This window comes from Leiobunum rupestre, chromosome 3 (assembly GCF_980474605.1).
Source record: "Leiobunum rupestre chromosome 3, qqLeiRupe1.1.hap1, whole genome shotgun sequence".
Taxonomy (NCBI): domain Eukaryota; kingdom Metazoa; phylum Arthropoda; class Arachnida; order Opiliones; family Sclerosomatidae; genus Leiobunum; species Leiobunum rupestre.
Genome location: NC_143386.1, coordinates 57,667,058 through 57,676,231, shown reverse-complemented (window position 1 = coordinate 57,676,231; position 9,174 = coordinate 57,667,058).

Here is a 9,174-nt window from a genome sequence, read left to right as displayed (position 1 = left end):
TCTCCTATTCACGACTCACTCGTGAGTTCGTCAAAATTCACAACGATATAACGCATTACGCATTCAAGATCGTTGATCGTTTCGTTATCCAGATTGTGGAGTCCATTCTCGCGGATTGGTCTCCTAAGCAAATGGTTCGTTCTAGGACAATTACGAACATAGTGCTCTGAGTCTGCTTCCAGAGCACCGCATTAGGTACAAGGACTAGTGGATTTATATACCCCCGTACCGTAGATAAATACATACCGGGGGTTAGGAAGGGAAAGGGAAATGGAGTACGATAAAAATTGGAGAAGATAAGGAAGGAGAGAGGAGCAAGGAAAAGAAGCGAAACGCACCACCAAGAGACCGACCGGCAAGGACGGCTAGGAGAGAACACCCAGCCGAGCCAGACCCAGCCAACCCCACGAAAAGACACCAGAGGCGACGCACAAGCCGAAGGAAGCCCACAACCACCGGTGAGATTTATTAACAAAATTAACAAAATTAACAAAATTATTGATACAAAAATTGGTGGGGTTTTTTTTTTAAGTATGATAGATATATGAATTAGGGAAAGAACAAGTTAGAATAAACAATAAATAGAAATATGTATATATATTTATATTGTTTTTGTTATGTTAGGTACAGCTGACCCCGAAGTAAATCATGTACACTGTATCTCTAACCTGACGGGAAAAGCTGTAGCTTCCACCATACAAAATCAGCTGGCGCCGCCACCGTCTCTTGAAAGTTTCGGGCTGTCAAGGCCATATAATTCGTCACGTGGTCGACAAAACGTTCCGTTTGAAATGGGGGTTTACATTCTTTCGAATGACCTTGACGGCCCTGCGAATCGAGTACGGCCGACTATTTCAGCTAATACGAAGTAGGACGCAAACGGACAGTGAGGGGGTACCTCTTTTAGGCTGCTTTTCCCGTCCGGTTAGAGATACAGTGTCCATGGTAAAATCAAGACGCCTCCGTTTTTGGGCTGCGTAGGCAGTGGCACCGATCACTTTTTTCCCCAATGGGAGCCGAAGCTCTCTAATAAACTTGGAATGAGGCTGCTGGCAACACTTTCTTGTTATGGATGCTTAAAAGTAAACGGCCTTTAACATCGGTGGTTTTACCAATGGGGACTTTGATTTTTCCCAATGGGGGCTTCGGCCCCGCCGCCCCCATGGAATCGGCGCCACTGTGCGTAGGCCTGTAGTACAGACGAAAATGTAATTCCGCTTTGATGCTCTGTAAAAAGTGATTTAACTCTAGATTATAATTTAAGGGTCATTAACAAAAATTAAAACCAATGTTACCACTTTGGCAAGTCCGTTTAAGGGGGTGAAAATGGGGGATAAAATTTCACTTTTCAGAAAATGGTTTTTAATTTATTTTAAAGCAACTAATTAACTAAAAAAATTTGCTATAATGGCATTTGCTTACTAAAAGTGTGGCGCATTTATGTAAATTTTTGTAAATTGCTCAGTGGCGTTGTTTAGGAGGGGCGCGTCATAACTCTCATCCCCCCTTTTCTTAATCTCACACATGGCCGGTGGTAACAATTATATATATTAAAAAAAAATAAATGCTTGTAATATTTACTTATAATAGTTTTCGGGGCTTTTACGAGATTGCGGTATTTGCATTTGAATATTAGAATTTTTCCATCACATTATAGACTTTGTTAAGCGCCACAATTTTGTACAGATCATAAAATTAAATTTCATGGAGCCCTGTTAATAAGTAGGCAGGATAAATGGAATTGCTAAAATAGAACCATTTAATCTGGTATTTTCTAGGTGGCCATCCACAAGGTCAATATTTTGTACATAGTTAAGATGACCTACACGAATAGAGTATGTTTCAAAATAAATCGATATCATAAATGTAATATTAATAAAATATATGAGAAGGCGGTAGAGTGATTGCAGAAATATCAACGACTATAAGCTGCGTTAGGTGAGGGCCAATGGCGGACAGTAAGCGGAAATGGCAGCGCCCATATTTTGACGCGGAACAATTTTTATAGCATAACTAATAAATATTAACTTTTTTATTAATTTTTAAAAATCTGTTGTTAAACTTATCTCCAGCATTTCTAACACGAATTGTTTATTTATAACTAGTGAGAAGGGTTTTAGCGTTTATCTCAATCCACTTCATGTTCTGAAAGTATAGTGCTTTCACTTAAAGGAAGTTAAAGCTGAATCAGATCAACCCGGTATCTTATTTATTCTCTAAAACTTCCGTATTTAGAAGAGAAATGCCACTATCACCGTGATAATTTGTACAACATTGCAATTTAATTATAAAATAAGCAAAATGCTAACAGATTATTAGGCAACTTTGTACATTAGGAGGGAACGAGAATTTCACTTCCCAGGAAAACTTACATCAATATAAAATAAAGATTTCTGGATCTTCTACTAATTCTGAGAAACCATCGAACAAGAGCAACTCTTTAGATCTAAAAGAAATCTACAGGAGAGCGAAACATTTTCTGTTGGTTATCAGCATGGATCTCCTTATTATAGGATTCAATTGTTGTGCTTCTATTATTCCAAGCAGTATCTTTGCTGAACAATTTGTGTAAGTAATATTGTTTACTACCCTGCTCCGAAACCAGTTTACTACCCTGCTCCAAAACCAGTTTACTACCCTGCTCCGAAACCAATTTATTACCCTGCTCCGAAACCAAATTATTATCCTGCTCCGAATCCAATTTATTACAATAATCCTGCTCCAAAACCAGTTTCTTACAATTATTGTGCTCCAAAACCACTTTTTTACAATTACACTGCTCCCGAAGCAGGTTATTACAATAGCCCTGCTCCAACACCACTTTACTATCCCGCTCCGAAACCAGATTATTACTTTGCTCCGAAACCAGTTTATTACTTTGCTCCGAAACCCATTTATTATTCTACTATGAAACCAATTTATTACCATGCTCCGAAACCAAATTATTATCCGGCTCCGAATCCAATTTATTACAATAATCCTGCTCCAAAACCAGTTTCTTACAATTACCCTGTTCCAAAATCAGTGTCTTACAATTACTATGCTCCAAAACCAGTTTTTTTCAATTACCCTGCTCCAAAACCAGGTTATAACAATTACACTGCTCCAGAAGCAGGTTATGACAATAACCCTGCTCCAACACCAGTTTATAAAGCAACATCTCAACCTAAAGTCTACTATCCGTCACCTCAGCCTACGTCACGATCGATTTATTTTTGTTCTGTTGGGGAGGAGGAGGACAAAGATCATTACGATGAATCAGACGAAGATTTGAACTCGATTTATCAACCCAATCGAACTCCTCAACCTGTATCTGAAGCAAAAAAAAGAAGTTGAATTAGGAACGCAAACAGCACGTTTAAAATAAATGATTAAATCAAGTCTATAAACAAGGTACATTTAAATAAATTAAATAAAGCTCGAAATGGGCTAGTTACATTATGATTTTTTGGAGATTTGTTAAAATAAACACTGCAAAAAAACCAAACATATTAATTTGAGTATTTAATCGTTTCGTTATTATAAACGCTCCTAATTTTGGTAAAATCGTAAGTTGGAGAAATAACAGGCAATTAATATTTTATTTCCCACTAACTATTTAAACTTCTATACGCCTTTCAGTGTCTTACAAACAGTGGCGCCGATCGCTTTTTTTCCCAATGGGGGCCGAAGCTCACTAATAAACTTGGAATGAGGCTGCTGGCAACACTTTCTTGTTATGGATGCTTAAAAGTAAACGGCCTTTAACATCGGCGGTTTTACCAATGGGGGCAGAGCCCCCATTGATTTTTCCCAATGGGGGCTTCGGCCCCGCCGCCCCCATGGGATCGGCGCCACTGCTTACAAACAAATTTAATTTAATTTACTAAGAGAGATTGTGGCGTTTGAAATCAGCAATTTCAATCATTGAAATTGTGTTATGCAGTGTTCAAAATAAATATCCTTTTCATTATGTACATAAATTTTCCCAATTTCTTTCTGTGGTAAGCAAATAATCACGGCCATAATTACTAAAATAAAATGAGGAGACTACTATAATAATTACGTGGTAAAAGTTTTCTTATTCTTACTTTGTAATTAAAGTAGTTTCCTTTTTATTTTAGTAATTTATCATACACATGTGTCAGCAGAATAATTATATATGTGCTAATATTATTATTAAATTTAATTAATAACTCCAATTAAACTTAAATCGTATAAAAGAAATTAACAATAATTGAATTATAATATGGCTAATATGATATAATAAATCACCGTACAGAGATTTTAAAGAACTAAAACTTTTTGTAACATTTTACGATTTATCCTTCTTTTTAAAATATGTTATTTGTCGTATCATTATTATTAATCATCCATTTTATCCCACTTGGTTAAATATTAAAGGTCCATAGAACATAACATGTTTTTGACTTTTAGTCAACTTAGGGATCTTCAATTTAAAAGGGGAACGGTCAAGCTTTAACCAGTTAGATGGCCCTGTAGCCCATTAAACACTAAAATTTATGGCGAAGTCGGTGAGACAGAAAAACAACGTAAAAGCGGGCGCTGCTGAAAACGCGAAAAATTTGTTTTGCACGCGCGGCGCGTTCCAGTTATAAGAGCCTAAATTGCGCGATTTTAAAAGTTAGGATAGTTCGCAAATCGCTCATACGGGGTTAGGGGCGCTGGCGGCAGCCCCTAAGATGGCGGCAAAAATTCAAACCGAAACACCTGGCGTTATTTTTCGTTTCAACTTTTTGGGCCAAAAGCTATTTTTTCAAGACAATAAAAGGTGCGTGTTAGTATATTGAACGTCTTGTTAATCTTTTGATACGGAAATAAGGCCATATTTGGAAAAGCGTTACCGTTCCCCTTTAATGCATCCAAAGATCTTGTTCCATGAGTGTTTGTATAAATTGAGTTAGGTATTGACTTATTTCTAAACATTTCAACTAGTAAATTATCTGTGTAAATTTCTCTTACATTTAAAACTTGGAACTCAGTGTATAATTGTACAGTTGGAAAGAGTAAAGGCCTAAAAAGGCAAGTTTTATTAATTCTATTTTGCAATCGATTTTATGGATTTAAGACTGTGCTTGTGACGTTACCCAAGAATACCATAGGACAATATCGACTGAACCAGCGCGTGATACACCGTTTTTAACATATTACTGCTCAAAGAACATCTTAGCATTACTAATTTAAAAAGACAGTTTCTTAGTGTTTCTATCAGGTGGCTTACATGTAAATCCCATTTCATTTCGTAGTCAACATAAATTTCAAGATATTTCCAAAAATCAGCTTTTTCTATTTCTTTACAATGACAAGTAATGAAATTTTTACAACATTCTATTTTATTATGCAGAAACACACCAGAAGAACCAAGATTTTCCTTTTCAGAAAACATAATATATTTTGTTTTTTCGATATTTAGACTTCAAAGATTATTTTTCACCCATTTGTGAACACTATAAACTCCTATATTTGCTTTACATACAACTTTTTCCCATGTTTTTTCAATAAATACAAGAACGGTGTCATTTGAAAAAGCAAATAAAGCATTGGACATATCTGTTTTACATAGAGCGTTAATGTAAGTTCTACCTACAACTTCTACGTTATTTCTAAGCTTATCTTGTTCCATTTCTTGTATCTTATGGTCCATAAATATGAGCTTACGCTCTAAATCTACAACCTTGCCCTTTAGATTATCATTTTCTTTTACTAAGGAGTCTGTAACCTTGTTCAATTTATTCATATCGTTAAGAAAATCATCAATTTTATCGCCACAAAGGTCAACGGACTTCTCAAAGTCTTTTATCCGAGAAAATTAAAACGTGAAACTCAGACCGAAAAGATCTTCGAGACCAAAATTAAATGGAATTAAAATAGCCAGAATTTCCAGCGGTACATGGGTTTCGCCCTAGTTGCAGCTCATCAGTACCACGCCGGGAATAGGGCTTGAGACTTAACTTTTATTAAATTATCCTAAAATATGGATGTTACAAAATAAAATTATATGGAACGTTTATAAGAAGTAATGTTCCTTACAAGGTACGTTTATGACAAGGAACGTTTATAGCGAAGAACGTTCCTTACAAGGTACATTTATAACAAGGAACGTTTATAACAAAGAACGTTCCTTACAAGGTATATTTATAACAAGGAACCTTTATAACAAGGAACGTTTATAACAGGGAACGTTTATAGCAAAGAACGTTTATAGCAAAGAACGTTCCATACAAGGAACGTTTATAACAAGGAACTTTTATAATAAGGAACGTTCCTTACAAGGAACGTTTATAGCAAAGAACGTTCCTTACAAGGAACGTTTATAACAAGGGACGTTCCTTACAAGATACATTTATAACAAGGAACTTTTATAACAAGGAACGTTTATAGCAAAGAACGTTCCTTACAAGGAACGTTTATAACAAGGAACGTTTATAGCAAAGAACGTTTCTTATAAGGAACGTTTATAACAAGGAACGTTCCTTACACTGTTAAAAAAATTCGTTCAGAAGACGTTCAACTTAGAACAGTCTGTTCAAAAATGAACAATAGCGTTCTAAAGGTATGTAACAGAGAACGGTGTGTTCAAGATATTTTATTTCGTTCAAATAAGAACGAATGCTCTTTCGCCCTCTGGAGGAAGGCTTGTAAACTACACAATAGAATAGATTCGTTCCAATAGCTAGGAGATTGTTCCCCTTAGAACAGGTTTTACACACAATCCTATATGGATTTCTTTGTATTGGTTTCATGTACATGTACTAACATATAAGCGTGACACTTTCAACGTATGACCAAAAGTAACAAATAAGTGTGACACTATTTTGCGGAAAACGTCGTAAGGCCAAAAGAAACCAATAAGTGTGACACTATTTTGCGGAAAACTTCGTATGGCCAAAAGTAACAAATAAGTATAACATCCTTAATAAATGAGTGGTTTAGAGTGCGCTTTGTCTTTTCGTACATTATTATGTTGTTTAAAGTTAGTGTACTGAACTACTGGTTGATTAAACTATTACTCGTAGGAATTTATTTACAGGGTGAGTAAGAACATGTTGTAATGAAGTTGTTTTTGTAGTTGTATGTACAGTGTGTTTGAAAATTTAACGAAGATTCAATTTCATTCTTGGAGCGTAGCTCCTACACTAGCGACTCAAATGGCGTTAGGTCTGTAACGCTGTTTCTCAGAAACTACCCCACCTATTGAAAAGAAACTTAACACAAATACCGATATAAATAACCTCCGTGTCCTAACGAAGTTGAAAACGAAAAAGGGTTGTGAAAGGTCCGAATTTATAGGACACGCACCGTTTTTTTTTTCAGTACAGTTTTATTTGACTGGCAAGGTAGACAAAATTCGTTCGGAAATGTAATTGCCCAAGTTCCAGAATAAAAATTTACAGAAAATATTTCGTAATACACTGCAATTTGGTTTGACGTTTTCAGCATAGAAATGAATTCTAATATCGTTTATTTCCAGTTCTCGGCCTTCCGGCTGAGAATATCCTTTGCGCTTTGAAAAGGTTTTATTCATTTTACGCGGATCACTCTCGTGGTAGATATTTGAAGCTTAATAAAATGGTTGTAGTTGAGGTTGGAACTGAATTCAAATAATCTAGTTTTATGCCTGGTTTTCCTTTTCGGTGGGCAATGGGATAGGTTAGGTTACTTTTATTAATTTAGCATGATGAACCGCCGGCAGGAGACATGAGCTATAATTTTGAAAGCAATAACTTTATGTACTCTTTGTATTGGATAACGATAAAGCCTTCCAAGTCAAACGATAAAATGATCTACAGCGAACGACAAAGCGTTCCGCGGCAAACGAGAAAATGATCCACGGCGAACGACAAAGCGTTCCACCGCGAACGACAAAACGTTCTAATTTGAACAAAGAAGGTTTGTTCAATATAGAACATCTAAGTTCAATATTGAACCATCAACCATCGTTCTTTATCAAACGAATATTTTTTGTTCATATTAGAACAAAATGGCGTTCTGTTACAGAGACAACCTTCTGAACGGCGATTTGTTCAAATAAGAACAATTTTTACAAGGGACTATCCTAACAAGAGACGTTCGTAAAAAGAGGTTTTTCCTAACAAGAGACGTTCGTAAAAAGAGATTTTCCTAACAAGAGACGTTCGCAAAAAGAGGTTTTCCCTAACAAGAGACGTTCGCAAAAAGAGGTTTTCCCTAACAAGAGACGTTCGCAAAAAGAGGTTTTCCCTAACAAGAGACGTTCGTTAAAAGAGGTTTTCCTTAACAAGAGACGTTCGTAAAAAGAGGTTTTCCCTAACAAGAGACGTTCGCCAAAAGAGGTTTTCCCTAACAAGAGACGTTCGCAAAAAGAGGTTTTCCCTAACAAGAGACGTTCGCAAAAAGAGGTTTTCCCTAACAAGAGACGTTCGCAAAAAGAGGTTTTCCCTAACAAGAGACGTTCGTTAAAAGAGGTTTTCCCTAACAAGAGACGTTCGTAAAAAGAGGTTTTCCCTAACAAGAGACGTTCGCAAAAAGAGGTTTTCCCTAACAAGGGACGTTCGTAAAAAGAGGTTTTCCCTAACAAGGGACGTTCATAAAAAGAGGTTTTCCCTAACAAGAGACGTTCGTAAAAAGAGGTTTTCCCTAACAAGGGACGTTCGTAAAAAGAGGTTTTCCCTAACAAGGGACGTGTATAACAAGGAACGTTAATCACTAGGGAAGTTAATAACAATAATATCCCGAGGCAAAGAGTTCCAATCATCTATAACATTAGAAGTAAAATGATTCTGACCGGTGGAAGAGAGAACGCGGGGTTTGTGAGAGAATGGCCGCGGGTGCGCGAGGAGTTAATGGTAAAGAAATCATTGAGGTTTAGTGTCAAGTTATTGTAAAAGAAAGCATGGAGTAAACACAGATTATTAAGACGATGACGGAGGTGATCAGGGTCAATGTGACTACGGTTACATGGGGCTCTGAACGTCGACGTAAGGGAACGGTCGACGTTCCGAAAAGGAGAGCGGTTACATGATCGTCGTTTCAAAAAATACTACGGATTTTTCCTTTCAAAAACAGGGGTTTTGGCGATCCTTAAAAATATGCTTTACTTGCGTTTTATTAGTATATAATTTTACGTTGATTAATTTATTATATAAATGAATTATAAATTATGTTCATTTTATTTTCAGTATAATTTAAAAAGTT